Source organism: Cebus imitator, unplaced genomic scaffold, assembly GCF_001604975.1.
Source record: "Cebus imitator isolate Cc_AM_T3 unplaced genomic scaffold, Cebus_imitator-1.0 Scaffold9, whole genome shotgun sequence".
In the NCBI taxonomy this organism is placed as follows: domain Eukaryota; kingdom Metazoa; phylum Chordata; class Mammalia; order Primates; family Cebidae; genus Cebus; species Cebus imitator.
The window spans coordinates 2,137,013-2,155,253 of record NW_016107324.1 but is presented as its reverse complement, the minus strand read 5'-3'; the positions used below and the strand labels follow the sequence as shown (position 1 = coordinate 2,155,253).

General features: G+C 39.6%; 1 pseudogene across 1 annotated transcript in view; it reads right to left on the bottom strand.

The window, feature by feature from the left end:
- The window catches only part of LOC119473511, a 5,535-nt pseudogene extending 5,162 nt beyond the window's left edge, over window positions 1-373 (bottom strand). Inside the window, exon 1 of the transcript XR_005202731.1 lies at window positions 3-373. The product of XR_005202731.1 is annotated as a 28S ribosomal protein S24, mitochondrial-like (transcript). The remainder of the gene's footprint in view (window positions 1-2) is intronic.
- Between the last annotated feature and the right edge of the window lie 17,868 nt (window positions 374-18,241).

Below are 18,241 nucleotides of genomic sequence, written 5' to 3'. Positions count from 1 at the left end.
TTGAGGGCACAGTTTGGAGGTGGAGTCGCACAGGACATTTGAAAAAGTGGGACAGCAAAGTTTCACTATAGCCCACAAGGAAGTAGAATTTGTGTGCAGGCAACTGCCTCAGGACCAGGGCACAGATCTCCAACTGGTTAGCCCGGCGTTTTATAACCAGCTCGTCAGCCAGGCAGCCTGGGAAGGTACCCCACATGAACTTGCGAAGGAAAACATCCTCCACCGTTCGCTCTGCGGCATGGTCCTCCCCATCCAGGTTACCTTGGCGCAGACCGCGGAGGTGTGCAGGGCGCGCCAAGTGCAAGGCGGCTCTCGGCTACAGGACAGCACCCTTGGCCTCAGCAACCCGCTGCGCACGGAAGCCGCCATCTTAGGCTGCCCCCCATCACAGGAGTTTTAAACAAACAAACGAATGAATTAAATGGGTTGAGTTCGTTTTCTGTTTAGGGTGAAAGCTACATGATACAAAGTGATCTCAAAGTGCCTTATGTGAATTATCTCACAAGTTGACTTGTGATCCATAAATACACTCTGTAATTGCATACAGTGTGACTGCAAAGATACTTTCATAGCACTTGACCATTTGTTATTAAAATTCCCATCCATTAGCAGCTCCTGCTTATTGCATAATACCAATAGGTCTTGTAAAACACACATTTACAGGAACCACAACAGTGTTACTAAAGATCATGCTTCAGGCTTGTAAGAATTCCACTGTGAACAAAGATGAGCTATGAAATCACGGGTCTGAAAGCATCATATCTGACCAGGGAACTTACAATGCAAAATCACGGATGCTGCCCCACATGTTGCTATGGAAATTTTCCAAGAAAACAACTTTAACTTAATGAAATATGCTTTCTAAAAACTAAAATTCATTGAATTAGTCAAGTTCTGTATAACTCAAAGTTATTTGTGAGATGATCCCTGACTGGGAATATTCCTGTATGAACCAAAGGTAGCTTGCTTTCTTCCAGATAAAAACCTTTAGGAAATCTGTGAACCCTTTCTCTTCTGTTCACAAGTCAACAAACAAAATAGGATCTAAGGCTCTCTTATTTTAAGGCCCATCGAAGAGATCATCAAACTGTGAAACGTCACTAAACACCTGTTTTGAAGACACAAACACGCAGGTATAGCCATAAAACAAATACATATAAAACAATCCAAAAAATTGATAGTAATTTAAGTTTTATGAGACAAATATATGTTTTCCCTGAGTCAAAGAAACTGTAAGCCTAAAAATTATCTTATGCATACTGGGATAATTACATAATATTAAGGTTAGGTTTTTCTGCCATGACTCTGCTTTTGATAACTGATGCCTCTGATAAAAGATGTAAATTAGGTTAGGCTGATGAAATAGTATACTCCTTAATTCATAACCTTCAAAATCATTAAAAATTGGTATATTGGTACAGAGCTTTTGAGAAATTTCCAGATTCTCAAGTTACAATAAAAATGCCATTATAATTTTAAAAGTAATAACTCTTTCCTTCAGACTGACATTCTGTTTACTTACAGACTGTCCATTTATCCCCCGGGGGTCTTCCATTGAAGACTTCTTCTGAATTATGTATGGGCTATTAGCTACACACTTCTTCAAAGGGTTCCAACACCCCTGCACCTGTGAACAACAGAGCATCATGCAGTCGTATTAATTGTGTGGCATGCAATTCAGAGCTGGTCTTCACATCTGCAGCTTTCCATTTACCAGCATGTATACACAAGTCAAGAACACTTACCTTCACTGAATGAATCTTTAAAATAAATATTATGGGCTCACTGTTTATCACAATTTACATGAGCCAAATGTGGCCAAATTATAGCTCAGTTGTGCCTGCTGTCAGCAGCTGCAGCCCAAGGAAAGAAAGGATGGTAGGGGGGCAGGGCAAGCAGCTAAAGAGCTTTCTGCACACGTTATTTTTGAGCCAACAGTATAAGAGCTTTTTTTCTTTTCTTTTTTCTTCGTTTTGAATTTAGTTTCTCCATGCTATCTATCAACATCAGCTGCACCACAATGCAAAGAGGAAATACTAGCAAAGAAATATGATTGTAGTCTGAGCAAGGATGAAAGAGAAAAGCTAGCGTTGAGTGTTTTACCCTTAGGGCAAGGATATTATTATACTATTTCTTAGCAAGTTTACATTAGGTCACAGTTTCATGGATGATCAAGTCTGCACCTTCAGACTCAACACCTTCAGGAAGAATGGGTTTGGGGGATGCTTCAAAACATGGACAACAAATGTGGTATTTTAAAATAAATTTCTACATGTAGCTATCTTCAAACAGATAATATAGCCATCCAAATGCCACTCTAATTTCCTAACTTTCAGAATTAATTTGTGTGCTCATACTCAAATGAGGTACTCAAAAGATACTCTCAGGCTTTCTTGCTTGGGCTTGGCAACTGAGAAATTATTCACCTCTCACATAAACACTAATGCAGATATTTAAGTATACATGTAATTTTAAGCAAAAAAGTCAAGTGCAATCTTAATATTACCCAAGATAAAATTACACAACAGAGAACATGTAGTAGTGCAATTTCAGTATCACTTTTTATAAAAATACTTGAATTTCTGCATGCTCGCCTGTTAGGAAAGCTACTGCAGTGGGTGGAAGTCAAGAGATTTCAATTCAAGTTTTGACTCTGTCACTAAACAGCTGAATGATCTCATGTGAATAACAGAGGCTGTCTGAATCTCAGTGGTCTCATCTGGGAAATGAGAAATTTCAACTGAATAGTATCTTGCAGCTTTATATTTTACACAACTATTTCATATTTTATAATTTCATATTTACACACATAATTTTCAGGTAAAATATTCCAAGCATGGTTTATTTAAGAAGTAATTTTTAAGTCCTAGGAGAATTCTCACTTGTTTGTTTTGCTCATTATCAATGCTGCAAACATATGCCCAATCCACTGTCAACATAAAGTTGATGCTTTTGGACAACATAAAATGTAAATAACTGGATTCTTAAAATTTAGAGAATTTACTACTAAAGCACTATGTTTTTGTGATTTTAACAAGAAACAATTTTGTAATGTCAAGCTGTGAGTAAATAAAAATCATATAAATGTATTCATGGTATGTCACACCAAAAAAAATAACACTCTATTTTGAATTTTACACAATTGCAGAACAGAATCTTAAAATTCAACAGCATCGCTTTTAGAGGATTCTTTGCATAATTAGGGAAGAGATATTACAGACTATCCTGGACTGTTTTCATTGCTTAAGTTACTCTCAGGAGGCACATTAACTGTTCCAGGCACCAAGGTGGGATTTTAAAATAATGATAATAATCCTGCCTTACATTGGCAAAAAGCTTTACAGTTGACCAAGTGCTTTCACATAAATTGCCCACAGTGCACCTATATGAGGTAAGACAAAGCCCAGTCTCATTCCTCACAGAAGGGAGCAGGTCTAAGACAAAGCCGCCTCTGAGTTCCCATAAATTCCCATCCTCTCCATACCTGTTCTGTGAACACGTTTCAATCAAAAGCTGTACATTTGATATTCCAGGATTATTTCCCATGTGTTTCTTTCCCATATTTCCATATTGAACTTACTGAACAGTTTAAGGTATTAAGAATGGTCAAGTTACATGAGCATAAAAGGTATTTCATTTGTAATTTTATTTCTGCTGAAGATGAAACTATTCTGTACCAAATTTCATGTTTGTTACTGTTTCCTGGGCTAAAAAGAAACGACAGATTATTGAGAAGTCGAAACAGTCAGCATTCATCGACTTCAGGTAGATGCCTCCAGTAAAAAAGACTACCACTCAAGACTCAAAAAATTACAGCGAGCCATGGACTTTATTTACAAATCCTCCAGTGCTTGCTAAATCAGTATAGTTGTTTCCAGATTTCTACATGTCAATCCAAACGATGAAATATATGACATGACTGGGTCTACTGATATTTAGGAGCCTGGCTCTGGTAAACCTTTAATTCCCTTGCTGGACTTGATCTTTCATGGTTTATAAATAAGCCTGTCTCCATTATAGCACTCATCTAGTGGGATTGCAATTATTTCTTTACCTGTCTCTCCCGCTAGACTGCAACTCCAAGAGGGATAAGACCATGCTTTACTCTCTGGCTCTAGTCACATCTGGCACTCATTAAGTATTTGGAATGAATGAATAAAGTAAATAAATAAATGTTGTTGATACATGACAACTTTTGAATACTTGTAAACCTTGAGCTAGAATTAAGTGGGCAGTTAAATGGTGGTGCCATCATTCAATCAACTTAGAAAACATCCACCAAATTTCTGGCCCGGAGGTTTATTTCGAGCATCCTAAGAAACAGGTTCAAGCAAAACTGGTGACTTGATGTTTATCTGTCACCTACCTACCTGCCTACCTACACGCGTAGAGAGTAGTCTATGTCATCAAACTGTATAGACATACACATAAGCATATATGGAGGTGAACTTAGATGTGAACTTCTTAGAGGCTTTGTTTAAACCTAGGAGTGGTTTCTAGAAAAGGAGAAGACTATCCAGGTAGGATAATCTAGGTATAGATTAGGTAGGGGGACACACTGATAGAGGATTAGTGGGATGACGTTTGTTTGGGGAGATATGTGGAGTACCAGAGGCAGCTGCCTTGGTGTCAGAGGTGCCCCTGCAGACAGGTGCCATAAGTCTAGTGGCTGTTACCCATTCATAGACCAACACTTGTCAAAGCAGGAAACGGGGTTAATCACTCACTTACACATCTACCCAAAATGGCCAAATCCTTTACTTACCCACTTTTGAGTCAACTATGATAGTACCCTCCAGAGCAGGGGTGCCCCTTGGAGTTGTACACAATGGAATCCTACCCTTCTATTGTCCACTGAAGTGAAAGTTTTCTTCATAAAGAAACTAGGACTAAGAGGCATCTAGGGCCCCACCTACCAAGTCTAACATTCTGGGTTATTCACCCTAAGCATAGAGGAAAAGCCCCTTCCTGAAATGTACTGCATGATCCCCTTAAGTAGAAAAAAAAAAGGGGGGGTCAGCTGAAAAAAAAAAACACTGAGAAAAAGCTGCACAGTGTTAGGCTGGACATGCATTTAATGATAGCCCAACTCTCATATTTTGTAGCTATATGAGGCTACCTAAGAAGAGCAGAAAGTGGCATGTAGCCCCTTCCAAGGCCTCCACAACCCACAGGAGACATAGTAGGGGCACCCATAGCTCCAGGTGGTAGAGCTCCTGACTGGCATTTATAGTACCAAGCCAGATGACTGCATGGGCATCTGTTGCTGAGCAGAATGGGCAGGCGGCATGAGGAAGAGCAGAAGGCCTCCTAGACAACAAGGAAAGAGGAATGATGTCCACGTTTGAATGGATGTTTCCAAAACCTTAGGGAACTCTGCCTTCTTCAATCCTACCCTCAAAGAAACCCAGCTTGGGAAAGTGGAGGAAGAGAACTTAGTCATGATCATTGCTGACCATGAATGAAGGCGATGCTTTAGAAAGCAAGATTTTGGACTGTTAATGAAAAGCAAATTTTGTTAGGTAATCTCACCTGATACAGGAATAATGGAAGTTTTAGGAACTGTCTTACATTTGGCACTCTAGGTTGAGTGGGTTGGAAAGGAGTTGAAATCACATCCTAGCAAACAAACTATGGCAATAAATGTTAGATTTAGGTACTGATCAAACAGACTCTACAGGAAAACATTAAATTGAGACTACAATCTGACAAACATTTGCAATAATACAAAATCCCCCTTAGGGGGCCCAGAAGCCTTAGGAAGTTGGGCCACTGGTGATGACATTGTAATTATACTGATAAGAGTTCAGCGATGCATATTTGGAAGTGATATTTTATCCCTATTGCAATCCATAAGCCTATTAATTTTCAAAATACGGAACATTTTTAAACACAGAATCTTCAAAGTACATAAAATAAAAAATCTACTCTGTACATTCCTGCTATGATTTAAACTCTCCCTGGGCTGCCAATCTCTCTCCCCAATTCTACAAACAGCCCGTACTCCTTAGAAAAGAAAAGAAAAAAATGCAAAAGAGCTCTGAATCTAAAGCTTGCCAGATTAAATCCATATTCACCCTACACAGATATATCATTTTTATTCCATCTATCAGCTAAAGCCAGGCAGTTGATAACATGAGCAATAGCACCCCATTGTACAGGTAAACCTTATCTTATTTTTATTTTAGTTCTAGCTCACCACAAACATCCTGGCTATTTTCAGAACAAAAGATTGGGAGAAGAAAAGTTGGAAAAAGTGTAGATTATGGTGACATGAAGCAGACAGAGAAAGGGTCAAGCCAGCCAGGCCATTGGGACAGATTTCCCAGGTTGAAGAAAACTAGGATGGGGGTGGGGGTGGGGGTGGGGGATAATAGGCTTGAGAAGAAAATGATACTTCTTTTTTATTTTATACATGACATGTATTTTAATTTTTCCTGCTGATTTTGAAAAATGGATTATATTTTAGATGCCACATTTTTCATGTCTAATGAACCAGAGACCCATCAGATACCGTTAATAACTTGTGGCTCCTTGGATGAAAGAATATTTTCATTACAACACACCATCACTTTACTCCTTGCCTTCTCACCAAGTGCTGAGTTTTCTAACATTCCTGAGAAGCAGAAGGAAACTAGTGGTCGAACATTGCTTTATAGAAAAGAAAAGGGCTATTCTGAAATAAGTCCCCAGGCGACTACAACTACAGATTGAATAAACATATCAAATCAAGGGGTTTCTAAGAAAATTTACAAACAGAAGCCTGCAGTGAAATGAAACATTGGATAAATAACCTCCAGAGCCCTACTCAACTCACTACTTCATGGCTCCAGAAGCCACAAGGTGCCATGTCTGTCACCTCTTCTGTGCTTTCTTCATCTTCCGAAGGAATTTGGTTATATCAAAGAAACAGAGATTGGGTATACTCAGATGAGTGAGACTCAGAAACCATATACTCATCAGTCTTTCAAATAGTAAAAGGGGTACATCCCAACCACTGAAGCTGTTAATGAAAAAAAAGTTGGTTTCCACCTTGGTGAAAGTCTTAGCTGTAGATGTGGTTTCTACAGAAATAAATGTGTACACCAATATCTTTTTATAAACTTTCCACTAATTTACTGGTACTGCTGATTTAAAGTTTTAAGGATGAAGCCTGTTTATAAAGAATAGACAGGCTTCAAAGTAAATATGACCAGATTTCTGCTTCTACCATATGTGACTTCCTTCTAACCTCAGATGGAAAATGCTAGGCAAGTAAAAAGTCAGATGAACTGATGCTAATTAGAATGACGACATGCTTATTTGGTAACTAAAATTAAATTCAAACTATATTTTCAAGAACATTAAACCTACAAATTATTTTAATATAATATTGCACTTACTATGTGAACAACATTAAGAAAACTCTGGCCGGGCGCGGTGGCTCAAGCCTGTAATCCCAGCACTTTGGGAGGCCGAGGCGGGTGGATCACGAGGTCAAGAGATCGAGACCATCCTGCTCAATATGGTGAAACCCTGTCTCTACTAAAAAACTACAAAAAATTAGCTGGGCATGGTGGCGCGTGCCTGTAGTCCCAGCTACTCAGGAGGCTGAGGCAGGAGAATTGCTTGAACCCAGGAGGCGGAGGTTGCGGTGAGCCAAGATCGCGCCATTGCACTCCAGCCTGGGTAATAAGAGCGAAACTCCATCTCCAAAAAAAAAGAAAACTCTAAATAAGTGCCAATTGATTATGATTGGTGGCACACCCATAAGAAATTTGAGGAGTGGTATGTACACAGCTTGAGAACCACTGTCCTATAAAGCCTGTATGTAATGAGGAAATTCAGGGAGCCAAGAGAAAATCATCTAAAACAAAATCTAATCACACATAAGAAGCTTTGCAATTTTACTAGGATGATATATCGATTCTGCGCATCCACTGAATTTAGGGCATTGCTAGTCTTCCTCAAATGTTTTGATACAATATATCACAGAAATAGCCTCTCAGCCTACTAAGTCTATAGGATCAGTTTTAAAATAACAAAACTGCCTCCGCTCATTTGTTATTTTTGCTGCTGTCCAAATTAATGACTACCACTAAATGATGAATTTTCTTACTTTATTCAAAAGGAGAAGAGATAAAAAAATATGTCCTCCTTTGCTTTTTTTTTAACTTTTAAGTTTAGGGCTATATGTGCATGTTTGTTATATAGGTAGATTTGTGTCATGGGGGGTTGTTGTACTTATTTCATCACCCAGGTATTAAGCTTAGTGCCCATCAGTAATTTTTCTTGATCCTCTCCCTGCTACCACCCTCCACCATACACTAGACCCCAATGTGTGTTCTCATCATTCAGCTCCCACCTGTAAGTGCGAACATGCATTATTTGGTTTCCTGTTCCTGCATTAGTTTGCTAAGTATGATGGCCTTCAACTCCATCCATGTTCTTGCAGAGGACGTGACCTTATTCTTCTTTTGGCTGTATATTATTCCATGGTGTATATGTATCACATTTTCTTTATCCAGTCTACCACTGATGGACATTTAGGTTGATTTAATGTCTTTGCTATTGTAAATAGTCTTTGCTATTGTAAATAGTGCTGCAGTGAACATACACGTGCATGTGTCTTTATAATAGAATGATTTACATTCCTTTGGTATATTCTCAGTAATGGGATTGCTTGGTTGAATGGTATTTCTGTTTTTTAGTATTTGAGGAGTCTCTACACTCTTTCACAATGGTTGAACTCATTTACCTTCCCAACAACAGAGTATAAGCATTCCTTTTTCTCTGCGACTCCACCAGCATCTGTTAATTTTTGACATTTTAATAATAAACATCTGACTGGTATGAGATGGTATCTCATTGCAGTTTTGATTTGCATTTCTCTAATGATTGGTGATGATGATCTTTCCTTCATATGATTTTTGGCCACATGTATGTCTTTGGAAAGTGTCTGTTCATGTCTTTTGCCCACTTTTTAATGGGGTTGTTTTTATTTCTTGTAAATATGAGTACCTTATAGATGTTGGATATTAGACCTTCGTCAGATTCATAGTTTGAAGACATTTTTTCCCATTCTGTAGATTGTCTGTTCACTCTGTTGATAGTTTCCTTTGCTGTGCAGAAGCTCTTTAGATCTCACTTGTCAGTTTTTGCTTTTGTTACAATTTCTTTTGGTGTCTTCCTCATGAAATCTTTGCCCATTCCTATATCCAGAATGGTGTTGCCTAGATTTTCTTCTAGGGTTTTTATAGTTTTGGGTTTTACATTTATCGTTTACTTTTATATAGAAAGATCTACCACCAAATACCTCCTAATATGTTAAAAACATACCACAACTACTTGTCCATGATGGAAAGCAAACAGTGGTTTCCTGGAGCAGAGTTCGGAGGGTGATGAACTGCAGAGTGGCCTTGAGGGAACTTTTTGGGGTATTGAAAGTGTACTGTACTATATAAATCCATGTAAACACTAAGGGTAGTGTTTACATGGATTTATATAATTGTCAAAACTCATTGAGCTATAAGCTTAACAAAGCTGAGTTTTAAAAATATGCCACAACTTACATTCCTATAAGTTATCAACCTTTTTTCTAGTACCATCAAGGAAATAAGAAACTGTAGTTTAGTTTCTGATAAATGGTGACTACCTTCTTCACTGGGCATAATATCTAGCCCTTGCCTTTCCAAATTAAACATGATGTTAGTGCTGATCTTTGTTTAGGTGTTCATCCACCAATATCCCTCTCAAATGCAGGTGAGATTTATTCCTACTCGAGTAAATCATATAGTTCAATATCCAAAAATATTCATTTTTAGGTGTGGAAATGAAGAAGGGGCTACAAAACATCTGCTTTAAGAGATGAAGATTAAAAACATATAATGTTCTTTAATATTAAGGATCAATTGATATGAAAATAACTGATATGATCCCATAGGTTTAATTTTTTTTAGTATTTAAATCAGGAAAGAGAAAATAAATGCCCTCTTGCTCTACTCCCAACACCCATCTCCAACCTGTATTAACCACAACTCAAGTTTAGCAAAGCAGTTTCCTCTTTTCCTGGTTGCTGACTCTTACTTTTCATTGCTTCTTGACCAGAGTAAGGAGTGGCTGATGGAATTAGACTGCAGGAGTGCAGTCTCAGGGGCCAAAAAACCAAAAATAAAAAGACAGTAATGGAGAAAGTATTAAGCTGTCAGAAAACAGGCCCTGACTCAGGCTTTCTTTGAATTTCACTCTTTCCTTAAAACGAAAGGGCAACTCACATTAAAGCAAAGCCAGAAAGGTTCAAGAAATCAGTCTTCCCTCAATACTATGAGAAAAAAAGTTAATGGGTGGCATAACTTGATGGAAATATACATGGCAAAGGATGTCATGATGGGGTCACAGAAGGAAGTCATAGAATCCAAAATTTTATCTAGGGCAGTCATCATCTGAAACATCCTTGGCAGAAAGCCAATCTGCTTCTACATGAACAGTTCTGGGAACAGAAACCTACCTCCTAAAAGCTTCTTAAAGACTGACCTTCCTGCTCTGGACCAGCTTGTCAAGCCACCTGGACCAGAGCTGGACGTCTTTAGAATGCTTTTCCTTACATTAAACTGAAATCAAATCATGAAAGCCGTCTTCTCTAAGGTCAGTTTTTCTTCTGTACCAACACAATATTTCTTTTTGGGGGGTGGAGGTGGGGACACAGCCAACCAACACAATATTTCAACATCCTTCTATACTAAATGGTCCTTAAAATATTTGAAGATTACAATCTTTTCTAAAGACTCTGCTCTCTAGGGCTGAAACCTGACTGTACATTTTTTTAAATGAGTTACTTAACTTTCTGATCCTCCTCCAGAGAACCTGCCTGTTGGTCAATGACCTTTAGATCTGAACACCATTGGCACTTGCTGAACTTAGGGACACTTAAATGCTTCTGTAAATTGAGTGTTTTCAAGTAGTAATTCCTCTGTTCTATATTTGGGAAACTGATTCATTTCTGTGAAATTCTCATCTTGCTAGTTTCTGCCTATCAGTCAAGCTCACTCAGATTCTCTTTGACTCATGATTTCGTAAGCCAATGACAGGGATATCCATTCCAGTTTTGTGTAATATGCCAACCTAAAAATGATTCATCACTTTAGCTTCCTTCTCTCAAGTCACAGATACCAATGATGATGGGGAGAAAGCCAAAAGCAGAGCCAGTCTGGATGAGCCAAACGGTAGACTGAAAACTCAGGGCAGTAGGGTAGGGCTTTAAGTCTGTAACTCTGGCACTTACCAACTCTATAATCTTGGAAATATCAACCAGTCTGAGCCTGTTATTTTTTATCAGTACAATGGCATTAATGCCATCTAAAAGGATGGAAAAAACTGACGATGCACCCTACACATAGTATGTGCTCAATAAATATGTGTGAGTGGATGATAAGAACTTCATAAAGGATAAAAGGTTAAAAAACCAAAATGTAACACACTCAGTTGCCTATTTTTATATCCAAAAAAGTAGCCATATCATGTAACTCAGTTTCCTAAGAAAAATTAGACACTTTTAGAAGTTGCATTTCAGGTTACTAAGATAACAATCAATACTGTTATTTTAACACCTTTCTCTTTAATTATCTTTTGTATACATCTCAACTTCTTTACAGGCAAAATAATTCCACTATTAGATTTTTTTTTCATAGTTCTTATTTTCTTCCCTATTTTAATTGGCATTTCTCTCTGCTTTCTCTCCAAGGCCTTTACACTTCTCTCTGCTTTCTCCAATGGTGACACAGGTTATACCAGGCTCACTCTTGAGCAGGGAACAGGTCTAATTTAGTTTCATTTGGTCTGACATCCATGCCTGTTCAAATCTAGCCCCAGCTACCCACCCAGCACATCAGTGTCTACCCTAGGCCTCTCCTGCTCACCTGCAGCTATCCCAAACTATTCCCAGATGCCCCTAGTGCCAACAACTCTCCACCTGGCCAATGCCCCTTCCACCTGGAGTCCTATATGGTCTCCAAGTCTCATTCAAGCCACTCCTCCAGGAAGTCTTCCACACCTATTTTTTTCCCCATCTGAGCACCAGTCATATTGACTGGGTCACAACTGTCCACCAGACTGCTTGCTCTTTCAGTGCAGAAACCATTTTTATCCATGTAACAAAATGTCTGGTATATTGGACATTTTGCAATAGCGGCTGAACGAACAACTAAAAGGACAGACCCAGGACAACGGAAGAATGCCTTCATTGACCAACATGGACGTCCTGCTCTTACCTGATTCCTATACTCCGCACTCATAGCCAGGATCCTCTGTGCTTAGTAGACACTTTCTACAGATTCTTTTTTATTTTTATTTTTTGAGACGGAGTCTCACTCGGTCGCCCAAGCTGGAGCACAGTAGCACGATCTCGGCTCAGTGCAACCTCCACCTCCCTGGTTCAAGCAATTCCTCTGCCTCAGCCTCCCAAGTAGCTGGGATTACAGGCACAGGCCACCATGCCCAACTAATTTTTTGTGTATGTTTTAAGTAGAGACAGGGTTTCACTATGTTGGCCAGAGTGGTCTCGAACTCCTGATCTCAGGCAATCCACCTGCCTCAGTCTCCCAAAGTGCTGGGATTACAGGCGTGAGCCACCACACCCGGCCAGATTCTTTTGACTATATAATCAGTTCACACTTCATAGCAGATTTCAGTCCCTCTCCCACTGGAATTTTTTAAAGACGCCTTCAGTTTTATGAGGTGATTTACCTGTGGAGCATTAGTCAACCTTGCTACCATCACAAAAGTCTGGTGGGTCTTAACACAAAGGAAACGACAAAAAGTGTTTACACAGCAGGCATTATTCCCACCCACCTGTCCCCAGCTCTCATGAAAGGTAAAGCAGAGATCTTGTTTATTTTTCTTTACTTTCTTAATTATTTACTGAAATAACGGTTATCTGAAAGTAGACCCCTCCAATTCATCTCTACTTCTTTTAACTGCCTCTTTGACTTGGGCCAATCAAATCACTTTTGGCCAAAGGAAAGAACGGGCCAGAAAGCGCTAAAACTAATTATCTGCCTTCCCCGGGCTGCCCTCCAAATGTTTCCCATTACTGCAGCTTCGAGCGCACGCACGTGTCTAAGACAGCAATCACAACATCAAATCAGGCCGAGAGGACCCTCCCCTACGTCCCCCGACTTCCCAATCAGTTACCACCTCCCCGAAGGAAAACAAACCGGTCCTGACACATCCCTCCACGTGCAGCGCCCCGATGCCCTGACGCCCCGGACCACGGGCGGCCGCGCCTCTACCCTGCCGGCCTCTGCGCAAGGCCCCATTATTGCGCGCGCCCCGCGCCCTTCCAGGTGGCTTCGCGTACCTGACGGCGGTGCCCTCGGCCTCGGAGGCGGCCGGGGCGTGCTGGGGGCGCGGGCGGCGCTCACTGGAAGTCGGGGCGCTCCTCAGCGGCTTCCGGGGCGCCGATGGCTGCCCTCCTGCCCCGGGGTAGGGCCGCGGGCGTCAGCGGCCCCGGACTCTCGGCCGCCTCCTGGGAGCCCAGGGTCAGATTTAGTTTCACAACAACGTCTCCTCGTTACCGCAACCCAACTGGAGGCCGAAGCCGGCGGGGCGGGGCGGGGCGGGAGCCCGGCCGCCCCTGGCCAAGGTGGAAAGTGGGCGCGGGGCGCGGGGGACCCTGAGGGGCCCGGGCAGCGCGGCTGCACTTACTCGTGTCACTACTGCGGCGAAGCGGGGCTGAGGAACCGGTTCTTCCAAAAGCAAACCGAAAATGGGTAACCGAGACGCCGGGGCAGCGCTAAGAGGGGTTCCGCCTCGGTGTTTAGGGTAAAAAACCTGGCTCGGGCTTCCAGAAATTCGAGCCAGCGGTGGCTTTTTCTTTCTTTCCTTTCTAAATGCGCCCGTGCCTCCGGTCGAGGGGCGCCCTTCCCGCGGCTCCGAGTGCACAGAGACACCAGGGCTGGCGCTGGAGAGGGGAGCCCTCTTCCCAAAACCCCTAGGCCTCCCCCGTACCCCCCAGCCCCTTCCCTGGGCCCGACGCCCCTCTGCTCTGCAGCAGGAGCCTGGGCCTGCAGCCCACTGCCCCGCGTGGTGTCTTGGACGCCTGGCCCCTGCAGCGTTTTCTACAGGAGAGGCCTCAGAAACAGAAGGAGGGGGTGGTGGGTTAGCTGTGTCACCGCGAGGGAGCTAGGTGTGCCTGGGGAGGTCCTGAAGGGGAGGATGGGTGGAGTGATTTGGTGATTTGGGGCGAGGGGCTGTAGGTTGGATGTAAAGGAATATTCGGTCAGCCTGAAACTGATGAAAACATCTGGGATTAAAATAACTTTAGAAGTGATCTTAAAGGTATGTATTCTAACTTCTTATACATAGCAGAACTGAGGCCAAGAACGGTAAATGTCGGGCAGGGGAGCCTTGGCTAAATGTCCAGGCCTTACCTAATATCCTTTCTTTTAAACTTTTTGTCTTTCTTTGCACCAAGGGGCGCTTTGGGAGGATAGGGAGAAGTTTCTGTAACCCCAAATTTCCCCTGTCTCTGTAACTTAAGGGGAGCTGAAGAACCTTTGAGCCTGCAAAGTATTTCAGCATTGGATGAAGAAGCATCCATTGCAAGCCAGTAATCTGAGATGTTCCTTCTCCAGGAATTTCCTCTTACTTGATTGGGGAATCCAATCAGGAGCAGTGAAAGATACGCAAATACCTTGATGATTTGCTCTTATAAGGACTCATCACTTCTCAGTGAGCATCACAATGTTGACTCTTCTCTCCCTCCAATGAAACCCCTTCCCCATCCCCCACTCAATTGTTCACATCCAATGAGATCGTGTAAGCAAAAGGGTCTTAGAAAGTAGAAAGCATAGCATGAATGCAGGTATTATTGTACATACTCTTTCAAAATTGTCTAGATTCACACGCTTTACTCTTGTTTCTGTCAGTCATCGACTTGTGCGAGATGCCATGAAGTTAGAGTCAGAACAATGAGATTGAATCCTTCACCTTCAAAGGCCACAGATTATAGATTCTGAGATAAGACGAACACACAGGAAATAATCAGAAATCTACACAAAGACTGATTTTTTTTTTTTTTTGGTCCTAAACTGTTGGATACTTTTATGTTTTCAGACCCAGAAACTTTACAAAATAGAACATGTATATTGGGTGAGGGAGACTCCACGTAGAAGTCAATGCATTGATAAACTATGTTAACCCATTAAGACCTCAATACCTTCTCCAAATAGAAATGTTAACCAAATTATCAGGATGAGGATGAGGATGGCTTTTGCTTTTGGAAAAGGAATCCACTACCTACGCTTTCTACCTATTCATAAAGAATTACTATAACATAAAAAAGCAAATCCAGAGACTCTTAAAAGATTAAGTGATCAAAATTTTATTTAGGGGGGAGAAAAAATAACCCAAAGCTACCAGATACAGTGTTTGCTAAGAATTTACCAAAGGCAATGAGTTTCTCATGTCAAATATTGCAGTAATACTATTTGCAAATCATATTTTAAAAATCAATCTATATAATTCAGAAGTAACATATCACCTAAAATTTTTATGTATTAATAGAAGAATTATTTTGATACTTTATCCTAGTATTCTTAAAGTTTGAGAGAACAATCCTCAAAGCAAATATCTGACCATTTTGTTTTTTTAGGGAAACCCACTTTCATATGGCCTTGGATAAAAACCGATCTAAATGGTGAACCAGTTTCTGAATTTGAGGGTGTCGAGAATTATTTCATCACTCTTTCAGAAAGGCCATAAATTAAAATACTGGCAGTAGTGGATTCAGAAGATAGAGGTATATTCAGAATTTTTTATTTAGGAAAATTATTTGCACAAAGCACATTTATTTTAGCACAGTATAAAATTCTTCATATTCTCCAAAACAGGAGTAGCAGGAGCCAATTCATCCAGTATAATGTATTCCAGACACTTGCTGGAATAAACAATGCTCTTGAGCCCCTCAGATGCATAGCCAATAGGGAGCTGTTGACTACTTGAGGTTTTTACACATCACTCAGCCAGATCAGAAATCCAAATCCCAAATCAGTCACAGGCACACAGTGTGGATTTAGAGTCCTGCCTGGATGTAGGGTCACCACCTGAAAATGAGTTATACCACCCAAGATGGGTTTATTTTTGATTAAAGTATACTTAATTTTTAAATTTTACATGAATACAAGTATGAATAAAATTTTCAATAAAAATTTAAATGTCCTTTGCAACACCAAGCCAAAACAAGCTAGAACATATATTCATAATTATCCATCTGAGATTATATTTGAGTTTATATACATATATTGATATAAACATAAATATAGATATGTTTATCTGTAGAATTTCCATGTGAATAACTAGAATATGCCATAAGGACTCAATTATGTATCTGTTGGTTTATATTGGACTTAGAACATTCAGCTGTTTACATATCATAAAATGTTAATTCTAACTGCTATCCTAACCTACATTATGTATCATAAAGAAATGACAATGGTTTTTTCCACATGAAGACAAAAATTGCTAAAGTGTAGAGTTATACTCTGGCTTATGGCATAAACACAGAACACATGACAGAAATGCACATTTAAACTCGAGTTCTATTCATATTCTCAAATACAGATCTACAAAAGGCAAAGGGCAAACATCAACAAGAGTTTTAGTACTTTGAGCATTTATACTCTCCCTACACTAAGAGGTTAGGTATATTGTAATCACTCCCAATTCAAAAGAAATTCTCTCTTTCTCTCTCTTTTTGTCTCTCACAGGGACACACTTTGAAAATTTCTTCATTATTTAGTTTGGCAATGTAATTTCCTATAGAAAAACTTGCCAAATGCACCTAAAAGGAGTTATTCTTAAGAAGGAGAATGAAGATCCAACCCTTTAACTGTGATCCAGGTTTCTTCCTGAGCATCAGTGAGAGAAGACTGGACCATGTGGGAACAGCTTAGAGTGAAGCCAACTCCCCAGGTACCAATAGAAATTTTCTTATACACAGAAACAATTTAAAGAAACAATTTTTTAAAATGAATCATTATTTTCCAACACTGGGCTTTTTTTCTTTCCCTTAGCTAAATCACTTAATATGGTGAGGAATTATGTTAACTCCTTCAGTAATAAAGTGCATCTCCTCAGTCTGAGAGCATTAGTTGAAGGTACTAGAATAATAATGCCAACAAAAGTTATGCTAAGACTAAAGATACAATCTCTAAGCTCTCAGACCTTTATATCATAAATAAGTATATGTACTCTTTATGGGAATATGCTGTCATCTGAAAATTAATTTCTATGCCCACTGATCCTCTAAAATTTGTATGAACTAAACTACAGAGAAGTTTACTCACTAGGTAGGAACTTACTACATGAGCCATAAATTGTGACTTTTTTGCCCAATGTCTTATTACATTAGGACTGGTTTTCTAAAGCAGCTATTGTTGACTAACATTAGGAAGTAAATTTCCCCATTAAGACTTCTAAAGGACAGATTCTTTAATTATACCAGGGATTTGGGAGGTATGCAGTGAAAGGATCTGGGGTGAAGGGAACAAGCTTACTTTTATCTTTTGTCACTGACAACTTAGGAGACCAAGTGAGGAATGCAACACTAGGATTCTTGGCTAGATTTCCACTAAAGCAAAGACTTAAGGTTAATTTTCAAGTACTGTTTTACCTATGTCTCATAAATAATTATTATGCTAAACTTTATGTTTAATTAACTAAAAAGTAAAACCTATTTTGTTGAACGTTTTCTTTTAGTGAATCAAAGTTGCTGAGATAAAATGTTTCTGAATATTTAATTTATCTAATTTTTATTTTATCATTTTTTTCTCTTGGCAGAAATATGTATACATATTGATCTCTATACATTTTTGTCATATATATGCCTATATATATGCTTTTTGTTGTTAGCTGTTACAGATGAAAATTTCCTGAACTTTCAATTCACTTTTATTCAGATTTTTCTATTTATTGCCATATCCATTTGTGAGCTGACATTTACAAAATTGATTTAACAAGTGCTTTTTGAATACGATTACTCAATGTATCAGTCACACGTTCTCCCTCTCCTCCCAAAAAAGGCAATGGTTGATTGTTCTTTTAAAATGTCTACAACATATGACAAACAAACATCAGATTTATTATTTTCTCTCACAACTTGGGAATTTTAAATATAGCACTTTTTTCTTCAAGAATAAAATTGCAGGTAAATTTTAAAAATAATATTCATCATTTTGCTCTTCCAGTATGGTTTAGAACCGAACTG